This window comes from Chiloscyllium punctatum, chromosome 16 (assembly GCF_047496795.1).
Source record: "Chiloscyllium punctatum isolate Juve2018m chromosome 16, sChiPun1.3, whole genome shotgun sequence".
NCBI classification, from domain to species: Eukaryota; Metazoa; Chordata; class Chondrichthyes; order Orectolobiformes; family Hemiscylliidae; genus Chiloscyllium; species Chiloscyllium punctatum.
The window spans coordinates 30,700,294-30,725,761 of NC_092754.1; the positions used below are offsets into that span (position 1 = coordinate 30,700,294).

Genomic DNA, 25,468 nt, shown 5'->3' on the forward strand with positions numbered 1-25,468 from the left:
GAGCCCCCTCTGCTGGTCATGGGGGAAGATGGTGTCCCTCCTCTGCACCACTCCTTCCACCCCAGGACCTATGGATTCCTATCTGTGAAATAAGGCACCAGCTTCCTCTTCCCTGCCATGTCCTGGGCAAACATCATGAACTGTGTGGGACAGCTCCAGACTGATGGTGCTTGTCTGGGTGGATAGCGACCTTTTAAAAATGGCGCCAACATTAGGGGATCATACCACGATGGGGTGAGTACATCTGGCCACAGCCTGTGGTAAAACCAGGCTAGTACTGGATAAAAGGAGCACCATATATATATGTATATAGGACAGGTTGTTAGTGAAGCAAGCTCGGGACAACAGCCATAAGATATAGAAATAAAATTGAGCTGTTCAGCCCATTGAGTCGGCTCTTCCATTCGATCATGGCTGATATGTTTCTGAACCCCATTCTCCTGCTGTCTCCCTGTAACCCTTAATTCCCTCACTGATCAAGAACCTATTTCTATCTTAAAGACCCTCAATGACTTAGCCTACCAACCTTCTGCGGCAAAGAGGTCCACAGATTCCACCCTCTGGCTGAAGAAATTCCTCCTCATCTCAGTTCTAAAGGGTCATTCCTTCACTCTGAGGCTGTGCCTTTGGGTCCTCATCTCTCCTCCTAGTGGAAACATCTTTTCTACATCCACCATATCTAGGCCTCTCAGTATTTTATAAGTTTCAATCAGATCGCACCCCCATATCTTTCTAAACTCCATTGAGTACAGACCCAGAGTCATACAGTACAGAAACTTTGGTCCAACTCTTCCATGTTGACCACGTTTCCCAAACTATACTAGTGCCATTTGCCTGCATTTGGCCCATTACCCTTTTAACATTCCTATTCATGTTTTTGTCCAAATGTTTTTTCAATGTTGTAGCTATACCTGCTTTACCACTCCCTCTGGTATTTGATTCTAAATGGACACCACTCTTTGTGTGAAAATGTTGCCCCTCTGATTCCTTTTAAAATTTCCCCACTCATCTGAACCTTATACCCCACAGTTTTGAACTCCTCCGCTCTGGGGAACAAACCTATGCTATTCACCTTATCTGTGCCCCTCATGATTTTGTAGACCTTTATAAATTCCTGATGAAGAGCTCCGGCCCTAAACGTCGATTTTCCTGCTCCTTGGATGCTGCCTGACTTGCTGTGCTTTTCCAGTAACACACTCAACTCTGATCTCCAGCATCTGCAGACCTCACTGTCTCTTACAAACGCTAGTCAACCTCTTACACTCCAAGGAAAAAAAGTTCCAGCCTTTCCTTATAACTCAAACCCTCCATTCCCACCAACATCCTTGCAAATCTTCTCTGCCCCTTTTCCAATTTAATAATATCTTTTTCTTTCCACAGATGCTGCCAGAACCATTGAGCCCTGAACTGATCCTCATATGACAAGCTCTTCATCCCCAGGATCATTCTTGTAAATCTCCTCTGAACCCTCTCCAATGCCAACATGTCCTTCCTTAGATAGGAGGCCCAAAATTGCTCGCAATGTTTCGAAAGCAGTCTCACCAGAGCCTTCTCCAGCTTCAGCCGTACATTCCTGATCTTGTACTATAGCTCTCTCAAAATGAATGCTAACATTTGTATTAGCATTTGCTTTCTTACTGCCAATTGAATCCACCTCCACCGCATCTGCTCCCAGGAGGAGCAATTCCTCTCCAGAATATCCCAGATGGCCTCCTACTTCAAGGACAGCAAGTTCCCCTCCCAGGTGGTCAACAATGCCCTCCAGCGACTCTCCTCCACTTCCCGCACCTCTGCCCTTGAACCGCACCCCTCCAACCGCAACAAGGATAGAACCCCCTGGCCCTCATCTTCTACCCCACCAACCTCTGGATACAACGCATTATCCTCGCCATTTTCACCACCTACAGTCAGAGCCCACCACCAGAGATATGTTTCCCTCCCCACCCCTACATGCGTTTGGCAGAGACTATTCCCTCTGCGATGCCCTTGTTTGGTCCATGCCCACCCCCACCAACCCACCCCCCAAACTCCCGGCACCTTCCCCTGCCATCGCAAGAGGTGTAAAACCTGTGCCAACATCTCCCACTTCACCTCCATCCAAGGCCCCAAAGAATCCTTCCACATCCGGTAGAGATTTTCCTGCCCATCAAACACCTCATTTATTGTGTCCGTTGCTCTTGATGCGGTCTCCTTTGCATTGGGAGACAGGATGCCAACTTGCGGAATGTTTCAGGGAACATCTCCAAGACACATGCACCCAACAACCCAAGACCCTGTGGCTGACCACTTTAACTCCCCCTCCTATTCCAACAAGCACATGCAAGTCCTGGGCCTCCTCCAAGCCACCTGATGCCTGGAGGAAGAACCCCTCATCGTCCGCCTTGACACCCTCCAACCACATGGCATCAATGTCAATTTCACCAGTTTCCTCATCTCCCTTCCACTACCTTATTCTGGATCCAACCTTCCAACTCAGCACTGCCCTCTTGAACTGTCCCACCTGTCCATCTTCCTTCGCACCTATCTGCTCCACCTTCTGCTCCAACTTAACACCATCAGTGCCCACCTCCATCTACATATCACCTTCCAAAGTACCTTACCCCCAGTCCCACCCCCTCCCATTTCTCTCTCAGCCTCCTGCCCCACTCCCCAAAATACATTTCTGATGAAGGATAATGCCTGACATTGTTGACTCTCCTGCTCCTCAAATGCTGCCTGACCAGCTGTGCTTTTCCAGCGCCACACCTTTTGACTCTGATCTCCAGCATCTGCAGTCCTCACTTTCTCCTGTTTGAATCTGTATGTTAACCTAAGGGAATCTTGAACTAATACTCCCAAGGTCCTTTGTAGTTCAGATTTCACTGTTTAGAAAATAGTCCATGATTCTATTCTTACTAGCAAAGTTCACGACTTCACAATTTCCCACAATACTTCGAACTGCCAATTCTTTGCCAACTATCCTGGTCTGTCTAAATCCTTCTGCAGCCTCCAAGCTTCCTCAACACTACCTGCCCCTCCAGCTATCTTGGCAAATTTAGCAACAATGCCCTCAGTTCCTTCCTTCAGGTCATTAATGTATAACATGAATACAGCAGCTTTTAGAGTACAGTAGCTTTTAATTATGATTTCTACCAGATTCAATTGATACAGTAAAAACGAGACAGCGTTCCTCCAGGTCTGAGGGAACTAAATGGACAGCACAAACTACACACTCGTACACGGCATAAAGTGCATAAGAAATGCAAAACACACAAGTTACAGTGTAACTGAAGAATGATGAATAGTATACATTTTTCTTGCAGCAATACTAAAGAATTTCAGGTTTGAAAGAGTCTGATCATACAATGTTCGGAGCCTTTTGGCTTGGGGGAAGAAACTGCTGCACAGTCTGGTCATGACAGACCGAATGCTCCAGTATCTTCTACCAGATGGCAGGAGGGAGAAGAGTTTGAGTGAGGGGTGTGTGGGGTCTTCCACAATGCTCTTAGCCTTTCAGATGCAACGCGTTGTGTAAATGTCTGTGATGGAGGGAAGAGAGATCCCAATTATCTTCTCGGCTGTTCTCGCTATCCATTGGAGGGTGTTAAGTTCTGAGATGGTGCGATTCCTGAACCAGTGGTGTGGCAGCTCAGGGTGCTCTCAATGAGCCCTCTGTCGGGTGTGGTGAGGGTGGGGGTGGGAGGTGGGCTTTCCTCAGCCTGCGCAGAATAGCTGTGGTCCCAATATGAACCCTTGCAGAACTCCACTAGTCACCGGCTGCTATCCCGAAAAAGTCCCCTTTATCCCCCCCCTTTCTGCCTTCTGTCAGTCAGCCAATCCTCTACCTATGCCAGTACCTTGCCTCTAACACCATGGTCTCTTATTTAGAAACGTCCTATGTGGCACCTCATCAAGGGACTGAAATAATGCAAGAAAAATCGTTAAGCCTTGCAGAGAGAAATTCTCAACGAAACTCGACAGAAATGACATAGTCCGAATGTGGGAAGATTCAGTTCATAATTTGTGTTTATGTTTTGTATAATACAGTTTATGTTATCGTATTAAAGCACTCGGCAGCCTCTTTTGAATACATGATGTGACTTACCACCATATTTAACAAAAACAAGATAAAAATTTATCATTTATTGAACAGGTCTGGGATATGATGTGCCTACTATTACCAACAAGGAGGATCACAACATCGAAACTGCCTTAAAGGGGCAGCTTGTCAAATTGATTTTTCCAGTGTGAAGCCTTTTCCAAGGATAGCAAGGTGGCTCTGTGGTGCCTCACAATGCCAGGGGCCTGGGTGCGATTCCACCATTGGGCGACTGTCTCCATATCTGTGTGGGTTTCCTTTGGGTGCTCTGGTTTCCTCCCAAAATCCAAAGCTGTGCGGGTTAGGTGGATTGGCCATTCTAAAATGCCCCGTACTGTCCAGGGATGTGCAGGCTAGGTCGATTCGTCTTGGGAAATGTAGGGTTACAGGTAGGTTGACCTGGGGGTGGGGGGGGGGGGGTAGTTGATGTGGACTCGATGGGCTGAATGGCCTGCTTCCGCATTGTAAGGGTTCCATGATCACTATGAGCAGCTCTTAGGATTCAACTACTGGCAACGCTCTGCGTCCCCTTCATAACTTCAGGGGTTGATTTTCTGGAAGGACCACCCTTTATCCCAAGAAGATTTGAGTGCAGGAGTAAAAAAACCTTGCTGCAATTGTATGGAGTCTTGGTGAGACTACATTTGGAGTACTGGGTCCAGTTTTGGTCTCCCTTTCTGAGGGAGAATATTACTTACCACAGAGAGAGCATCATAAAGGTTCACCAGAGAGATCCCTGAATTGTCCGATGAGGGGAGATTGAGAACTCAAGGAAATTGGGACGAATGAGTGGCAATCTCATTGAAACTTACAAAATTCAGCGGAGTCTCGATAAAGTAGCTGCTTAAAAGATGTTTCCCTTGGCTGGGGAGGGGCATGGGTGGGATCTAGACTCAAGAGACAGAGTCTCTGAATAAGGGGCAGGTCATTTAGGACCGAGATGAGAAGGAATCTCTTCACTCAGAGGGTGGTGAAGCTTTCAAATTCTCTTCTTGAGTGGTCAGTCAGGAAGCTCAAGACACAAGCCACTGGATTGTTATTAAAGGTATCAAAAGATATAGGGATAATCTGGTGAAATCACTTCACGGTTGAGAATCAGTTGTGGTCTCGTTGAACAGCAGAGTAGTCTCGAGGGGCCAAGTTGCCAACTCCTGTTCCTGTTTCCTTTTGGTCAAAGTAAAACCCTGAGGCAGTCTGCTGCTGAATTCCTAATGGAAAGCTCTGGAGTGGACCTGGAATGGGAAGGAGGGCTTTGGGGTTGTGGAATCTCACTGCAAGGAGTCACAGTCTCAGAAAAAGGGAGTGGCTGTCAGTAGCAGCATGTCGGGCAGATTTATCCTTGGTGGGCTTGGGTGGGGAGAGTTTAGCCTGGGTATGCTGTTGGAAGTTGTTGGATATAATGTGGTGTGCATTGAAATTCTGTCAGTCTCACAGAGTCACCTCTCAGAGTCAGTTCCACAACACAGCCCCATCCACATCAGGAAACAAGCCCCTACTTTACCTGATCAGACAGTGTACTTCCCTTGATTAAAATCACTCCAATCCTCAGTTTAAAGAAGAACCCTTCCTTCCTCCTTTTAATTTTGCTTTATTGGAGCAATTTTGAGAGTGAAAGCTGGCAGTACATGGAGTTCTTACGATTAAACAGAGCATTAACAACTCAGTTCTGAAGATCTGTTAATTAGCAAATCTGAAATCACTTTCCACTAATTAACTTTCATTTCTCGAGAAAAAGAACTTCAAAATATCACTGAAATTTTGTTGCTGTTTCAAAGAAGAAGTTTCTTGGCATTAAAAGCAGAAAGTTTGGAAATGCTCAGAAGGACTGGCAGCATCTATGGAGAGAGAAACAGTAGGGGCATTTCACTTCAATTCAAGTGGTAGAAGTTTATAAACTCATGAGGGGTACAGCTAAGGTGAATGGCCAGTGTCTTTTCCCTAGGGTGTGGAATTTTAAGAATGAGGGGGCATATATTTAATGTGAAAGGAGAATGATTCAAAATAAGACATGAAGGGTAACTGTTTTTAGACAGGGGGTGGTTCATGTGTGGAATGAACTTCCAGAAGAACTGGTCGATGCAGTAACAGTTACAGTGTTTAAAAGACATTCATGAATAAGAGGAATGTCTGGAGGGATATGGGCCTAGTGCAGGCAGGTGGGAGTCATTTAAATTGGGATTATGGTCAGCCAAGTTGGACCGAAGGGTCTGTTTCTGTGCTGTATGAGTCTTAAGTCAAATAATTTTTTTTCCGAACATTGGACCTTTTAGAGTTAGAATTCCTACAGTGTGGAAACAGGCCCTTCGGCCCACTAAGTCCACACTGACCCTCCAAAGAGTAACCCACCTAGACCCATTCTCCTATCCTATTACTCTACATTTCCCCCTGACTAATGCACCTAACCTACACATCATTGCACACTATGGGCAATTTAGCATGGCCAATTCACCAGACTTGCACATCTTTGGATTGTGGGAGAAAACCAGAGCACACCCACGCAGAGAACATGCAAACTCCACACAGACAGTCACCTGAGGTTGGAATCGAACCCAGGGCCCTGGTGCTGTGAGGCAACAGTGCTAACCACTGAGCCACCATGCCACCCAAGTAAATATTTTCAGAATTACCAGCTTTTATGTCAAGTTGTCTGCATTATGCCATCCAAAATGGCACAGAGATCATGAACGGTTAAATGTCAAGAGAAAGAATGTTAAAAATTAGAGAGATTTTTCCAAAAGTTGTTAGTGTACCTTCCCTCTCCCCTACCACTTCCCTCTCCCCTCTTGCCTCTCTTCTTATCTTTACCTGCCCTCTTGCTCACCCTGACCCTTGCTCACCTACGTCAACTTGACCATCTGTACACAACCACCTAGTAAGCCCTGTACCTTGCTGGCCCTGTCTTTCATGCCCATCTTTGTGTGCATCAGCCTTATGCCCTTTCTCATACTAGTGCAACTTAGTGAATCCCACATTTCCAATAGGATGAATTTAACAACAGCAATAGCCTAATCCTATGCCTATTTTGTCTAACAAATTATATGCATATAGTGCTTTCAATACAATAATTCATCCCAAGGTGCTTCACAGGGGCATTGTTAAACAAAATGATGCCAAGTCAGATATTATAACAAATGATCAAAGAGGTGGGCTTGAAAGTGTAGCTTAAGGTAAAAATGTGACGTTAAGAGGTGTAGAGAGGAAATTCCAGAGCTGAGAGCCTTATCAGTTGAAGGCTAACAAATGTTCCTTTTCATGCACAGGATGAGGGCGTCACTGACTAGACCAACATTCACTACCCATCCTTAGTTGGTCAGAGGACGGTTAAGAGTCAACCACATTGCTATGGGTCAGGAGTCACATGTATGCCTGAGTAGGTACAGATGGCCATTCCCTAAAGGATATTCGTGATTCAGATGACAATCACCAATGTAAACTCTTAATTCTACATTTTTTTAACAATTAAATTTAAATTCTGCCATCTGCCATCGCAGGATTCAAGCCCAGGTCCTTGGAACATTACCTGGGTCTCTGGAATAACAACCGAAACAGTTCTGAGGAATGATCACTCAGCCCGAAACGTTAACTCTGATTTCTCTCCACAGATGCTGCCAGACCTGCTGAGCTTTTCCAGCAGGTTTTCACCTCAGGAATAATAATCCAGTGAAAATACCTCTAGGCTGTGATCCCTTACAAGAAGCGGAACAATAACTGGAAAACTTGGGAGATGAGAACTGGATGAGTGCAGATAGCTCTATGGCCAGTATGGCTGATCCCTTTACAGACCTTGATGCTTTGAGGGAGTTATTTAATGAATCTGTCCTATATTCTTTTTCTCTTTTGCACACTGTTGCTCTTTATTTTCTCTCACATTTTTTCTCTCTGCACTTTTCCTTTTTCCTACAGTCTTCGTTGTTTGGAAATAAAGGTTCAGAAGTCAAAATAATCTTACTTCTGTTCTGGTGTTTCCATTGAGATTTTATACAATTTCTAGCTATGTGTCATAAAGTCTTACAGCATGGAAACAGACCTTTCTGTCCAACCGTGCTGATCATGTTCCCAAATCAAGCTCGTCCCAATTGCCTGCTTTTGGCCTATAATCCCTCCAAACCTTTACTACTTGCCTACTTATCCAGTGGCACAGTGGCTCAGTGGTTAGCTCTGCTGCCTCACAGTAAGGGACTCAGGTTCAGTTCCCACCTCGGGTGACTGCCTGGAGTTTGCACATTCTCCCAGTGTCTGTGCGGATTTCCTCCGGGTGCTCTGGTTTCCTCCCATAATCAAAAGATGTGCAGGTCAGGTGAATTGGCCATGCTAAATTGCCCATAGTGTTAGGTGCATTAGTTAGAGGGAAATGGGTCTGGGTGGGTTACTCTTCGGAGGGTCGGTGTGGACTGGTTGGACCGAAGGACCTGTTTCCATCTTAGGTAATCTAATCTAAATGTCTCTTAAATGTTGTAGCTGTCCCTGTATTACCACTTTCTCTCTGGCAGTTCATTCCACATACGAACCATACTCTGTCTTTTTAAAATACTTTGCTTCACCTTAAAAATATATTCCCTCGTTTTGAAGCCCCCTAACCTAGGGAAAAGACCATTGTCATTCACCTTATTCATGCCTCTCATGATTTGGTCAACCTCTATAAGGTCGCCCCTCAACCTCCTCTGTTTCTATAAAAATCAAGTCCCAGCCTATCCTTATAACTCAAATCTTCTATTCTCGACAACATTCTGGTAAATATTTTCCTAACCCTCTCCAATTTAATAATATCCTTCCTATAACAGGAAGGCCAGAACTGCACACAGTACTCCAGAAGAGGCCTCACCCAATGTCCTGTACAACCTCAACATAATGTCCCAACTCCTATACTTGAAAGTCTAAGCAATGAAGGCAAACATATTAAACGTCTTCTTAACACACTGTCGAACTGTGATGCAAATTTCAAAGACATTTATATCTGAATCTCTAGGTTTTTCTGGTTTACAATCTTACCTGCAATTAATTATATAAGTCCTGCCCTTGTTTGTTTTACCAAAATGCAATGCCTCGCATTTATCCAAATTAAACTCCATCTGCCACTCCTTAGCCCATTGACCCAATTGATCAGGATCTCTTTATAATCTTAAATAACCTTTTTGACTGTCCACTGTGCAGTGTGATCTTCTCTGTGGTTTATTCCTATCTCTTCTCTGCAAACGTCTCAGTTTCTGCACGGCTTCCTCTTGCTCTATTTACATGTTTTGTTTTTCGATAATTTGTTACACCCTGGATAAATGGTGAGATTCATAGGTGCGCGGGCGAAAGTTATTTATTCAGATCTGTCCAAGCACAACATCTTGCTTTGGAGACTAGTGAGAATGTTTTATTGCAGTACACAGATAATTAAAGAATAATATTGCCAGTTGCTCTTGTATAAACATGCTAAACCCGTTCCCATCTATTCCTTGTTCTCTCTCCACTCACTCATTCTTATTCTCTTGAGTTGACCTAATTCACAACTTCCTACTGTTGCATTTGATCACATGTAAGAACAACTTGTATTTATACAGCACTTTTAACACAATAAACTCCCCAAAGTGCTGATCAGAGGCATTATAAAACAGTATGTATAAAACAGCCAATAAAATTGCCAGATACTGGTTTTTAGGGAACATCTTAAGGGCTGTAAATGAGGTGGTGTGTGTGTGTGTGTCTGTGTGTTTCACAGCTTAGATCCAAGACAGCTGAAAGTGTGGAGTTATTGAAATTGAGAATGCTCAGAACACTGGAATTGAAGTAGTGCAGATATCTGAGGAGGGTTTGAGAAGCATTGACTCTGCTTTCATTCCGGACCTAGATGAAAGTGAGGACTGCAGATACTGGAGATCAGAGTCAAGATTAGAGTGGTGCTGGAAAAGCACAGCAGGTCAGGCAGCATCCGAGGAGCAGGAAAATCGACGTTTCGGGCAAAATCCCTTCATCAGGAATGAGGCAGGGAGCCTCCAGGGTGGAGGGATAAATGGTCATTCCAGACCTGCTGAGTTTCTCCAGCAACTTCCTATATTTAAATGCCATTTGCTGGAAGATGGGCATGAGCAGCAGTGTTGGGTAACCTCAACTAGATGCATCGTTTCACTCTTTTGCACTGCAGTAAATTTGACATCTACACTATCGTAAAAAAATGCCATTAATGAATAAGCAGCCTATTAATTTCAATACTCTTTTGCCTCTCACTATGAATCACTCACTTTCTCACATGCTGGGGATGACTTTCACTTGGTGGGCTACTGAGTCAGAAGCTTGTTTAACACTGTTACCCATATTATGGTGATATTATGCAGTCAAAATTACCAACACTGACTGACACACACACACACTCTCGCGTCTCCCTTGTAATCTCTACCTCACATGCTCCCTTACTGTTGAAGATGGGACCCCACCTTGGCGTGTGCTTCAGGAATCCCACATCATTAAGTTACATTTCACAGTGCAATAAGATTCCTAACACCTATGGAATGATTCCAACTATCTCCTCAAAATCTGTTAGTAGATTATAAGATCAATTGTTAAACCTGGTATCTTTTAACATGTACGTCTTTTCACCAGAAGAAACTGTCAAATGTTGGGTGAAGCACCATCCTAACACAAAATAAGAACATGCTTGTAATGTGACCCTCTGTTTGAGATGTCCTTGTTGTTAAACAAAGAGTAATTTTTCTATGTTTTGTTGGACCTGAGAAGTTAACTCAAGAATGAACAGTACCCAAAGTCAACTTCTCAAGCTGGTCAGATACTGAGTACTGCACTTTTCCTGCTGTGCCAAGCCCCACGTAATGGATGTACAAAAACTGGAATGAAAAGATCATAGAGTGCTCTTAAATCACAGTAATTGGGTTGTTGGAACTATAAAAGGTAATTAGCTGTGCAACAGCAGGCAAGTATATGTGATATAAATGCTCGCCTTTGTTTTCCATCACCACCACCAGGATTACCTTGTAGGATCTTTACAGACAGAAGATTGAAACCCTCAGGATGCATGACCTCCTGCGCTATGGCTAAATTAGCTTCAGTTAGTTCTGTAAAGCAGTGACCTTCAAATGGACCAACTCACTCCAGGGGTCACATAAACATCAAAACTGGGCTCCAAACCACAGACTCCGTGATACCACAGAGAAGTATTGGTTAAACTGAACATATTATTGTGGAGATTACATTAGCTAGTTTGCAGTCTAAATGTTGTGGGTTCAAAGCCCAAAGACAAGGTTCAGATTGAGACTGACTTGCTTCAGACTGTGACTTGATCCATACTGAGAGAGTGCCACACTGTCTGACGGGCTGCTTTTCAGATGAGATATTAAAATGAGACCGCGTGTCTTTTTCAATGTGTGTAAAGGATGACATGGTAAGGGAAATCTGTCCAATATTTACCCTTTAGCAAACATCATTGATTAAATAGATTAATTGGTCATTATTACATTGCTATTTATGGGAATTAACTGTCACATTTCTTTGGCCAAACATTGACTACATTTCAAAAATATTTAATTGCCTCGACAGCACATTTCCACATCCTGGGGTCCTGGAGGGTGATAAGCATGTGAATTTCACAACTGCAACAGTAAAATGGATCTGGTTTAATAACTATGCCTACATGCCTATTTTCTCCTACTGTCCTTTTTCAACAGTTCTTCACATGTTTTGCCCTACCGCTCCTGTTCAATCTTACTTCAGGATCTTTGATCGGTTTTTTAAACCAAAAATACATCTTTCTGGTCTGCATGTCATAGAGTTACAGAGTATTAGAGATGTACAGCATGGAAACAGACCCTTTGGTCCAAGCCGTCCATGCCGACCAGATATCCCAACCCAATCTAGTCCCACCTGCCAGCACCCGGCCCATGTCCCTCCAAACCCTTCCTATTCATATACCCATCCAAATGCCTCTTAAATGTTACAACTGTACCAGCCTCCACCACTTCCTGTAGCAGCTCATTCCATACACATACCACCCTCTGTGAGAAAAAGTTGCCCCTTAGGTCTCTTTTATATCTTTCCCCTCTCACCCTAAACCTATGCCCTCTAGTTCTGGACTCCCCGACCCCAAGGAAAAGACTTTCTCTATTTACCCTATCCACGCCCCTCATAATTTTGTAAGCCTCTATAAGGTCATCCCTCAGCCTCTGACGCGCCAGGGAAAACAGCCCTAGTCTGTTCAATCTCTCCCTATAGCTCAAATCCTCCAACCCTGGCAACATCCTTGTAAATCTTTAATGTGCTTCTCTAAATAGATTCATACAATATAGAAAAGGCCCTTTGGCCGATCGAATCTGCATTGACGTAACTACCATTAACCTGCACTAATCCCAATTTCCTGCACTTGTCCCAATTTCCTGCATTTGTCCCATAAGCTTGAATAATATATTTAAAGTACTCTTCCAAATATTTTTTTAAAGGTTATAATATTTCCAGCCTCTTTCCAGACAGTGAATTCCAGATTCCCGCCAAATATTTTTTCCCCAAATCTCCTCTGAATCTCTTGCCCCTTACCCTAAAATTATGCCCCCTCGTGATTGATCCCTCAACCAAGTGGAACAGCTGCTCTCTACTCACCCTGTCCTTACCCCTTATACACCTCAATCATGTTCCCCCTCAGTCTTTTCTGCTCTAAAGAAAACAATCCAAGCCTATCTAATCTCTCCTTATAGATCGATTTCTCCATCCCAGGCAACGTCCTGGTGAACCTCCTCTGTATCCCCTCTTGTGCTATCACATCCTTCCTGTAGTGAGGTGACCAGAACTACACACAGCACTCCAGCTGTCGCCTGACCAACGCTCTGTACAACTTCAACATTACCTCCTTGCTGTCACATCCTGTGCCACAATGAATGAAATTAAGTGTCCCATATGCCTTCTTAACTATCCTATTCAGGTGCTCTGCCAACTTCAGGGATCTGTGAATAATTTCCTGAAGATTCCTCTGTTCCTCTAAGCTACCCAGTGTCCTGCCAATCATTAAATACTTCTTCATCTTGTTTCTTCTGAAGTGCATCACCTTGCAGTTTTCAGGAGTTAAAACCATCTGCCACTGGTCTGCCCACCTTACCAACCCATCTATATCTTCCTGTAACCTACAGCCATCTCCTTTGCTATTTACTAATCTTTGTGTCAGCTACAAATTTGCTTAACATTCCCCCCAACATTTTCATTTATAACATTTCTGTATATAACAAACAATATGGATCCTAGTACTTATCCTTTTGGAACACTGCTGGACACTGGCTTCCAGTTACTTGAACAACCTCCTACCACTATCCTTTGAGTCTTCTTCTTAAGCAATTTCTGATTCCTCTCGCCAAGTTTCCTTCAATTCCGTGTGCTTTAACCTTCTCAATCAGCCTCCCATGTGGCACCTTGTCAAAAGCTTTGTTAAAATCCATTTAAATTATATAAACTCCCCTCATCCACACGTTTTCAAAAAATCTAACAAATTTGTTAGACATGACCTGCCTCTGATAAAGTCAAGCAGACTAATCCTCATTAACACATGTCTTTCTAAATGGGTATTAATTTGCTCCTTCAGAATTTTCTCCCATAATTTCCCTACCACTGACAAGAGAGCCACTGGTCTCCAATTTCCTGCTTCATCTTTACCACCCTTCTTAAAAAGGGGAACCACATTAGCTGCCCTCCAGACCTCTGGCATGTCCTCTGTGGCTAGAGTGAAATTAAAAATGTGTGTCAGAGTACCCCTGCAATTTTCTGCCTCCCCTCCCACCATAGTCTGGAATGCAATACATCCAGGCCAAGGGATTTGTCTGTTTTTATGGCTAACAGAGCCTCCTATACCTCTCTATTTCCCATGTCAAACTGTGCAAGTTCCTCACAGTCCCTTTTCCTGAATTCCGCACTTACGTTCTCCTTTTCTAGAGTGAAAGTCAAAGAGAAACATTCATTCCACATCCTTCCAATATCCTGTGGATTCACACACAAGTTGCCCCTTTGGTCTCTAATGGGCCCTATTCTTTCCCTGGTTAACCTCTTCCCTTTAATGCATTTAAAAAATATCTTAGGATTCTCCCTAATCCAGTCTGCAAGTCCTTTCTCATGCCTCTTTTTTTTTGCTCTTCTAATCACTTAACTTCCCTTCTGCTATATTCCTCTAGGGCTGCAGCTGAATTGCTTACTTTGGACTTTCCAAAAGCCATGCTCCTTTATCCAGTCCTGAATTGCCTCAGACATCCAGGGTTCTCTGAACTTATTGCTCTGACATTTCCCACTAAAAGGTTCATGTTGGATCTGTACCTCTCCCCAGCTCCTTTTTGAATGATACCCCCCCACCCTTTGCTCTGCTGTAGACTCACCCCCAAGGAGCTGCTCTCAGTCTACTGCAGCCAGATACTGCTTGATTTTAATAAATTCTGCTTCCCCCAGTCCAAAAACTGTATTTTGAAGACCATCTACTTCTTTGTCCAATTTGAACTGTACTGTGTTGTGGTTGCTATTGCTTAAATGTTCCCCACATCAAACACTTCTTTCCTGAGAACCAACTCTCGCACAGCACCGTCCCTTGTTGGGCCTTCTACGTATTGATACAAAAATCTCTCCTTCTATACATTTCAAGAATCCCCCTCTAAACCCTCAGTACTGTGATTATCCCAATTTTTGTTGGGAAAGTTGAAATCTCCTAATACAATTACCTGATTATTACACACCTCTTGTGAACTGTCTGCATATTTGCTCCTCTGTTACCCGGTGACTCTTTGGCAACCTGCAATAAACTCACAGTGAACTCCCTCCTTAACATTCCTAAGTTCTATCCACAATGCCTCATTTGAAGACCCTTCCAAGATATCCTCTGTCCTTATTGCAATAATTAACTCTTTAATTAATACTACACCACCACCCTTTTATACCCTCCTCTGTCTCGTCTAATGATCCTATACTCCAGAATATACAGCCCTTTCCTCAACCATATTTCTGTGATGGAAACAATATTATACTTCCAAATGTCAATCCATGCCATTATCTCATCAGTCTTAATTGTTATACTCTGAGCATTAAAATAAAGACCATCCAGCTTTGCCTCACTCTCTTGACATTCAACATAGTTGAACACACTGTGACTTGCTTCCTTTGTATGATGTGTTTTTATTTCTTTGATATTCTGTGTCCCTTCCCCCTGCCAGACTAGTTTAAACTCAACCCAACAGCAGTAGCAAGTCTTCCTATAAGGATGCTGTTCCCAATGTGGTTCAAGTGTACACTGTCCTATTTGTACATGTCCCACCTTTGACAAAAACTGCCTTGTGATCCAGGAATCTAACGTCATCCCTCTTGCACCAACCCTTGAGCCACGCATTCACCTGTCCCATTTTCCTACTTCTAAACTCACCAGCATGTGGCATTGGATTTAATCTAGAGATTATGATCATTGAGGTCCTGCATTTTAAGCTACTGCCTAGCTCCCTGAATTCTTGATGCAAGTCCTCATTCCTCACTTTGCCCACACCATTGGAACCAACATGTACCGTGACCTCTAACTCATCACCCTCCCCATTTCAGGATGCCCTGCAGCTCTTCAGTGACATTCTTGACCCTGGAATCAGGGAGGCAACACACCGTCCTGGTGTCACATCTTTCCTGCAGAAACACCTGTCTGCTCCCAGGACTAAAGAATATCTAGAAAGGAGCATTTAGGCTCTTCTGGAACAGTAATAATGTCCCTACTTCAGGGTCAGATGGTTTGAGTTCAACTCCCACCTCCCTCAGAGATGTGTCATTTTGACAGGTTTATTGAGAAAACTAGAAAGGGGGTTTAGGGACAGTGAACTACCCTAACCACAAGCCAGCAGTGTTTGATATCCAGAATTCCATATAACATCGGATTTATAGTTCCCGGCATCTTTAATTATCCTGTTTAAAAGGAGGAATAATATTAGCTGTCTTCTAGTCCTTTAGCACTACCACTTTCCAATCAAAATTGATATGTATGTAACAATGCTTCTGCTATATTCTTAGAATGATCATAATATGTATGTGATCTGTCCAGATGAAGGGTTTTATCCTTTCCAGTTTAATTATTTATCAATTATTTCCACACTTTGTGTTAAAAGCACGAACAAGTTGTCTTTATTGAACCTATTTTTCTAACTAACCTGTTCAGGCTGTTATTACACACACCTCTGGAGCAGGTGGGACTTGAAGCCAAGCCTCCCAGACCAGGGGAAGGGACAGCGCCAGAAGAAGGCTCCACGAATTTGCAGGTCAGCCTTGCACAAGGGTCGTGCAAATCTTCTCTGTGTTGTTCCAATTTTAGTGTATGTGCTGTGTTTGATTATTTCAGAATCTATTTTGACTCAACATTGTGTTGATCTCTCCAATTGCAAAGTGGTGTTTTACTGAGTTTAAAACTGTCAACATCCACTGCTCTACAAACCTGGCATTTCATCTGATCCACAGTCTTTTAGGCCAGTGGAAATCAAGAAGACACTGTGGTATTGAGTATTCATCAGTTTGTTGCATGGGGTTTGTATTTGATTTCACTCAGAACAATGCAGTAATAACATGGATTTCTAGGTGGGCAATAGGTTTATTTACAGGGCTCGAACATATCTTTGTGATCACAAACTGTCTGTGTTCCAGCTCAGCATCTAGTGATTTCGCTGTTCACTTCAGCTCTGATTTAACACCCAGACTTAACCAATCTGCCACAATAAGTATAGATCATGGATATAAGGCTTGCTCGCTGAGCTGGAAGGTTCATTTTCAGACATTTCGTCACCAGCCAAGGTAACATCTTCAGTCAGCCTCCGAATGAAGCACAGGTAGTGTAGCCCACATTCTATTTATATGTTTGAGTTTCCTATGGTTGGTAATGTCATTTCCTGTGGTGACCTCATTTCCTATGGTGATGTCATTTCCTGTTCTTTTAGTCAGTGGGCGATAAACAGGATCCAAGTCAATCTTCTCAAATCTCACTAAGTATAGATCAGTTAGCAAGCTTACATAGTCAAGCACTGAACAATTGAACACTATGCATAGTGCCATTTGCAAAAGATTTATCCTATTATTCTTTAATGTTCCCTTTTCAATCAAAATCCCAAAAAAAAAGTCTTAACCCATAATTTATCTGATGGCTGCTTATCCGATCATATTATGCAGTAAAGGCTGCTGAATTTATCCTCTTGATAATCATTGCAGCTCACGATCTCTCAACAAATGTGAGGTGTTTTGAGATACTTCAGAGACCTATAATTAGAGTTTTATATCAATGCTAGTTTTCAGTCTGGCCACAACAGCACTGGCAGCTCAATACTAGAAAAAAGAGATTATTCTAACAGAGCCTTCTGAAGCAGACATGGGCTCTGGGGGCGGCACGGTAGCACAGTGGTTAGCACTGCTGCCTCACAGTGCCAGAGACCCGAGTTCAATTCCCGCCTCATGTGACTGACTGTGTGGAGTTTGCACATTCCCCCTGTGTCTGCGTGGGTTTCCTCTGGGTGCTCCGGTTTCCTCCCACAGTCCAAAAATGTGCAGGTTAGGTGAATTGGCCAAGCTAAATTTCCCAGAGTGTTGGGCGTAGGGGTAAATATACGAGAAGGGATCTGGGTGTGTTGCACTTCGGCAGATCAGTGAGGGCTTGTTGGGCCGAAGGGCCTGTTTCCACACTATAACTAATCTAATCTAACTCTACCTCTTATGCTCGCAACATGCAAGTTTGCAGATGACACCAAAATTGGAGGTGTCCTAGACAGCGAAGAGCGTTACCTCAGATTACAACAGGATTTGGACCAGATGGGCCAATGGGCTGAGAAGTGGCAGATGGAGTTTAATTCAGATAAATGCGAGGTACTGCATTTTGGAAAAGCAAATCTTAACAGGACTTATACACTTAATGGTAAGGTCCTAGGGAGTGTTGCTGAACAAAGAGACCTTGGAGTGCAGGTTCATAGCTCCTTGAATGTGGAGTTGCAGGTAAATAGGATAGTGAAGAAGGCATTTGGTATGCTTTCCTTTATTGGTCAGAGTATTGAGTACAGGGGTTGGGAGGTCATGTTGCTGCTGTACAGGACGTTGGTTATGCCACTGTTGGAATATTGCGTGCAATTCTGGTCTCCTTCCTATCGGAAAGATGTTGTGAAACTTGAAAGGGTCCAGAAAAGATTTACAAGGATGTTGCCAGGGTTGGAGGATCTGAGCTACAGGGAGATGTTGAACAGGCTGGGGCTGTTTTCCCTCGAGCGTCGGAGGCTGAGGGGGTGACCTTATAGAGGTTTACAAAATGATGAGGGGCATGGATAGGATAAATAGGCAAAGTATTTTCCCTGGGGTCAGGGAGTCCAGAACTAGAGGGCATAGGTTTAGAGTGAGATGGGAAAGATATAAAAGAGACCTAAGGAGCAACTTTTTCATGCAGAGGGTGGTACGTGTATGGAATGAGCTGCCTGAGAATGTGGTGGAGGCTGGTACAATTGCAACATTTAAGAGGCATTTGGATGGGTATATGAATAGGAAGGGTTTGGAGGGATATGGGCCGGGTGCTGGCAGGTGGGACTAGATTGGGTTGGGATATCTGGTCAGCATGGATGGGTTGGACCGAAGGGTCTGTTTCCATGCTGTACCTCTCTATGACTCTATGACAACCACATGCAAATTCAGGCTGCGGTACACCCACCACTGAACACCTCTATATCTCATTCAAGTCACGATAGCGCATCGGCATTCACGTGACTAAAAATCACCAGGTCACCAAAATACACCACACAGTTGGGTAATCCAGCAATGATCTTATTAGTCAGTCTCTGAAATGTGGCTGGAGCGTTTTTCGTATCAAATGGCATGACTTTGAACTGACATAGCCCATTTGTGTTACAAAAGACAAAATTGCCTTTGCTCTCTCTGACAGAGGTACTTGCTAGTAGCCTCTGAGTAAGTCTAACTTAGAAATATAAGTTACTTGTCCCACTTGACACAGTCCTCCACCCATGGAATTGCATATGCATCAGTCTTTGTAATAGCGTTGACTTTGCAGTAGTCCACACATAACCATTGGGTACCATCTGGCTTTGGCACCATGACTATGGGTGAGCTCCAGTCATTGTAACTCACTTTAATTATGCCATCTTGGAGCATGTGCTCTATTTCCTTCTGAACCTGTGCCAATGTTAGAGGGTTATGCCTATAAGGATGTTGCTTAATTGGAACAACATCTCCCATCTCTACATCATGCACAATTAGGTTAGTACTTCCCAGTTTATTTCTACATTTCTCTCCACGTGATAGTAATAACTCTTTCAGGTCATTTTGATTTTCTTTGGGAAGGTAACTCAATAATGTGTCCCAATTTTCGATAACTTCCTCATTGTCCAATTTGAGTTGAGGAATATCCAATTCAGAATCCTCTAAACTTGGTTCTTCCTTCTGTGCTGTAATCATTAACACCTTGTCCTCTTACTTTCCTTCGCTATCAAAATACCTTTTGAGTATATTCACATGACACACTCTGTGACATATCTTCCTGTCTGGAATCCTTATCAAGTAGTTCACCTTACTCAATTTCTTCTCAATTTGGTAAGGTCCACTAAATCTGGCTTTTAAAGGTTCACCTGTCACTGGAAGTAACACCAATACCTTATCCCCAATTGCAGAATTGCGAATTTGTGATTTCTTATCCGCTTCTTGCTTCATTGTATGCTGTGATACTTTTAAATGCTGTCTAGCCAACTCTCCAGCTCTATTTAATCATTCTCTAAAATTTGACACATAGTCCAAATAAGTCTCTGAATTTATTAATTTCTCCTCAATCAATTTTAACGGTCTTCTTAGTTCATGCCCAAAAATTAATTCAAATGGACTGAATTTGGTCAATTCATTTGGTGCATCTCTGATCGCAAAAAGTACAAACGGAACTCCCTTATCCCAATCATCTGGATAATCCTGACCATAATCTCTCAACATGGTCTTCAGTGTGTGATGCCATCTCTCTAGCGCTCCCTGCGATTCCGATGGTACATAGTAGATTTGAATTGCTTTATTCCCAAGTTTCCATAACCTCCATGAATAGTTTGGATGTGAAGTTTGAAACTTGATCTGACTGTATCTAGTAAAAGCTTTTAAGTAATTCTTCTACAACTCTTTTAGCTGTGATGTTGTGTAATGGAATTGCCTCTGGACACTAGTTGACACATCCATTATTGTTAATAAATTCTTATTCCCACTTTTTGTTTGAGGTAGGGGACCTACGCAATCGATCAAGACTCTTGTGAAAGATTCCTCAAATGCTGGAATAGGTATTCAAGATGCAGGTTTTATTACTGCCTGTGGTTTTCAAATTAGCTGACACTTTTGACATGTCTGGCAAAATTCAACTGCATTTTTGTGTAGTCCAAGCCAATAAAAATGTCTTTGTATTTTAGCCTATGTTTTCCTCACCCCTAAATGACCTCCAAGTGTTAGCTCATGTGCCACTTGCAGCACCTCCTTTCTATACCCTACTAGCAAAACAATCTGATGAATCTCTGCCCATTTCTCATCTGCTTGAATGTGCAATAGTCTCCATTTCCTCATTAAGACACCATTCGTTAAGTAATAACATACAGGAATGCATTAACTTTCTTTCTCTGTATATGCCTTTTGATATAACTGTTTTAACTCCTCAACTTTTTGCTGTAATTCAATCAGCTTAGCAGAGCTAAAAATATGTGCATGTTTAACATTTGTTCCTTCTCTGTTCAACTTAACTGATTGAAGGAAGTTTCGGGTAACAGTATGTCAGCTTCCTTATCTGTACCTTTTGATCTCTCCTGCTTCAGCTTGTGCCTCTGTGATCTTGTGATCACACAATCTGGAAAAATTCGTCAATAAAGATTCTCAATTTCTTCAGTTCCCCGTGTCTCCTTATGATCTTCACTGAGATCTACCTAACCCTTTCCACGTGACGATTTATCTTTCCCCCAATTTCAATCCCTCAGGCACTGAAATTGATTCTGGAAGCCAATCCATGTTTTATGGACCAGCTCATAATCATCAGCCCCTTCAGCTGCTAGCCTTGCTGTTTTAACTCTCTGCTCTTTCACATGAGTTCGTGCTACTTCAGGCAGTGAATTTTGGAATTCTTCTAAAATAATTACCTCTCTAAGGGCATCATAGGTTTGCTCAATTTGTAAAGCTCTTATCCATCTATCAAAATTATTCTGTTTGATCATTACAAACTCAATAAAGGTTTGACCAGGGTCCCTCCTTAGATTCCTGGAATGTTGTCTATAGGTTTCTGGTACAAGCTCATATGCACTTAAAATGGCTTTTATTCACCACCTCATACTCCCCAGATACCTCCTTGGATAGTGATGAGAATACCCCACTAGCCCTTCCTACAAGTTTCGTTTGGATCAACAGAACCCACATTGCCAGTGGCCACTGCATTTGTTTAGCCACATTTTCACACGAGATGAAAAGGGCTTCCACATTCTTCTCATCAAATTTAGGCAATGGTTGAACATACTTCAACAGTTTCTCACTAGGCTTCTGACTACCATGGGCTTGCTCATCCCCACTCTCTTCCTCACTAAGCCTACTCTCAGCCTTTATCTCCAGCCTTTTAAGCTGACTTTCCTTTTAAAGTGTCAGTTTTTGAAGTTCAAACACTCTTTTTCTTTCTCTGCTCTCTCTTTTTCCCTCTCTTCTGCTTTTAATCATAACTCACTGTTTCATTTCTGCTGCCCTTTCCTTATCTCTCGCCTCTAACTCAAGCTGCTTCATTTGCAATTGAATTCTTGCCATCTCTATAGATTCTGATGGTTTCTCCGGGCAAATTTAAATGCTGAGCTACTGCTGTAATTATCTCTCCTTTCCTGACAGAAGCAGGCAGTTCCAATTCCAGCTTCTCTGCTAATTCTTGTAACTTGGTCTTATTCACAACCAGAAAACGTTTGGTGACTACAACAGCCATTCTTAACTCAAGCTTTGTCTCCCCAACCAAACCAATACCGGAAATAAAAACACTAGCACCTACCACTCGCTGCTCAAAATCCCACAAACAGCCCCCCAATCTGTTATGGACTAAGTCAGACCATTCAAAACATTCTTAAGCAGGCAGCTCATACCATAACTTTGCAATTTGTTTCGGTAAGTGTACAGTGAAAATTAAGTTAGCTCGGTTGACTACTAGATTTTAAAACAGACAAAGATTTATTCACAAAATTAAACAGTGAAACACAAAGAACAGAATAGAGAACCCCTGCAGAACTCTGCCTATCCAACTAGACTTAATTATGCTGCTCCGAATATATATAACAGCCCCAATAAGCAAACTCCCTTTAAAAACCAGTATAAATGGAACACATGCTTACAGGTTGACATTGAAGGGCACTTCTTGCAGCAGCAGGGGAAGGTTCTGGGAGTGGAGACTGGGTTGGTGATGGGCCATCGACCTAACAAGGGAGTTGCAAATCTTGCGGTAGTAGGGGAAGGTTCGGGGAGTGGAAGGTAGGCTCGTGCGGGCCAGATACAATGCATCATCCTCTGTCATTTCCGCCACCTACAAACAGACCCCGCCACCAGGGATATATTTCACTCCCCGACCCTCTCTGAGTTCCGCAGAGACCATTCCCTCTGTGACTCCCTTCTTAGGTCCACAGTCCCCACCAACCCACCCTCCACTTCCGGCACCTTCCCTTGTCACTGTAAGCTCATCAGACGCTGCCTGACTAGCTGTGCTTTTACAGCACCACACTTTGCGTCCCTTCTCAGGCTTTGTTTCATTAGCCACTGAAAGAATAAAGGTTTAGCACCGTGACACCATGGCATCTTTTTATTGGGTGATGAGAGAAAAAAATAACCAGAAGATTCAGAAGGTCTCCTCAGTCTAGGGACTGGCTGGTCACAGCCAATGTACTGTGCACATATAAATAAAGGGTGATTAGGTGATGGAATACCGGCCTCTGGACAGTTATTTCAGAACCAATGACGATTTACAAAGAATAAAGAAAAAAGAAAATTTATCACCCAGGAACAGGCCCTTCAGCCCTCTAAGCCTGAGCCGATCCAAATCCACTGTCTAAACCGATCGCCCAATTCCTAAGCATCTGTATCCCGCTGCTTCCCACCTGCAGTGCATCTGTCCAGACGCATCTTAAATGAATCTACCGTGCTTGCCTCTACTACCTCTGCCTGCAATGCGTTCCAGGCACCAACACCCTCTGTGTAAAGTACTTGCCGCGTATATCCCCCTTAAACTTTTCAACTCTCTCTTGTTACATTGAATCCGTCACCCTGGGAAAAAGCTTATCTCTATCTACTATCTATTTGGACTCTCAAAATCAGAAATCACATGACACCAAGTTGTAGTCCAACAGGTTTATTCGTAATCACAAGCTTTTGGAGCACCACTCCTTAGTCAGGTGAAGGGGCTACACTCCAAAAGCTTGAGATTTCAAATAAAACTGTTGAACTACAACCTGGTGTTGTGTGATTTCTGACTTTGTCCACCCCAGTCCAACACCAGCATCTCCACATCATATTTGACTCACAGACTAGGGCCGTGCACTGAGCCACTGCTGAGAGATGGTGGGGAATGCTTTGAGGTCTTTTGATGTAAGGTCTGAGTTGCACTAAAGGTTAACTTTACCTTCAAACCCCATTGCACCTTGGGTGACTCCAGGGAAAATAGCTACAGACTGTTCCATTGTACCACAGTGGGATTTTTGGGGGGGGGGGGGGGGGGGGGCGGTGGGCAGGACGTACTGAAAAGCCTTTTGGAGAGCAAAAGCTGGTTCTCACCATGCAGGTGAGCCATGACTAAAATTTCAGGCCTATGGTTAGAAAGCTGTTTCAATATATGATTGGCACCTCGAGAAAGCAGTGTTGTTCAGTCCAAAAGCAGACAAAGAATGATAGAATCTAAAATGCTGCACACACAAAAATGATCCATCCTACGCACAGAGCAAACCATCCTTTCATGTGGATACACGGACATTAATTGTAATTCAGCATTGAAGAACCAACATTTTCCACCCAGTTTTCATTTGTCAAATGCTCCATTTCATATGTATAGAGCTTGTGGGAGCTCAGCACTATTTGTATAAGCAAAATTACTCTTTTACTTCTGGGATTGGCCTTCAAATACAAGTCCAAAATAATCAGATGAAGGTCTCTCGCAGGTCAATCCCTGATGGCTCACCAGTTGTGTTTGGATAGTTATTTGCATTAAGCACCAGCACTTCACTATCCTTTGCCCTGAGGCTGTCAAAATGATATTTAAAACATGTTTCCAGAAATGACTAAATCTTAGCCCCATAAGGTTAACTCAAATAACTTGGAAAAAAATGAACGCACAGCAACACCAAAATAATTAAACTACTCATGGTGTTGGTGTTACATGTTTAAAATGTTTTTTTTGCAAGATGCATTCCCAACACTAATCTAAGGAATCTTCAACCAACATCAGCCAGTGTATCTAACTGAGTAACCATACCCTGAAAGAATTTGTACTTGTTTAAAAATCTTCAAATGTTCAGGACATTCAAAGATCTTTTGTATTTGATTGATTGATTGATTTATTGTTGTAACATACACCAAAATACAGTAAAAAATGTTGTTTTGTGTGCTATACAGACAGATTGTACCATACAAAGTGCATTAAGGTAGCAGAACAGTGGGCAGAACGCAGTGGTGTTGCAGAGAGTGCAGAGAGAGAGATCAACATTAACATTTGAGAAGTCCATTCAAAAGTCTGATAACAGGGGGGAAAAAGCTGCTGTTGAATCTGTTGGCACATGTATTCAAACTTTTATATCTTCTGCTGGATGGAAGGGGGTGGAAGAGAGTGTAACCAGGGTGGGATGAGGCTTTGATTATGTTGGTTGCTTTCCCTAGGCAATGGGAAGTATAGATGGAGTCAATGGCTGGTTTGCGTGATGAACTGGGCTGTGTTCACAACTCTCTGTAGTTTCTTGTGATCTTGGGAAGAGCTGGTGCCAAACCAAACTGTGATGAATGCAGATAGGATGCTTTCTATGGTGTGCAGCAAGAAAAATGGGTAACAGTCCTATGGACATACCGAATTTCCTCAGCCTCGCGAGGAAGTAGAGACATTGTTGTGCTTTCTTGACTGTCGCACTAATGTGGATGGATTGAGACAGATTGTTCGTGATCGTCGTTCCTAGGAACTTGACGCTTTCAATCACCTCCATCTCAGCACCACAGAAGCAGAGAGGGGCATGCCCTCCACTCCACTAGATTGTAGTGTGGAGTAATGCAAAGCTGACACTAGTTTTTAAGTGTGAAACAGATTTATTTATAAGAATATTAAAATATCCCTGCAGTCATAACGTCTGCATTCAACTTTGCTTCTCAGTCTTCTCGCAGCTTCTGTGCTGTCTGTTTATTTTGCTCTGAGTCCACACCTAGGCTTAACCA

General features: G+C 43.1%; 1 protein-coding gene and 1 pseudogene across 1 annotated transcript in view; both read right to left on the minus strand.

Annotated features, from left to right (window-relative positions):
• Positions 1-25,468, minus strand: part of LOC140487127 (immunoglobulin superfamily member 21-like) — a 374,679-nt gene that overhangs the window by 271,157 nt on the left and 78,054 nt on the right. The gene's annotated exons all lie outside the window — the stretch shown is intronic.
• On the minus strand, positions 16,293-16,392 carry LOC140487269 (U6 spliceosomal RNA; annotated as a pseudogene).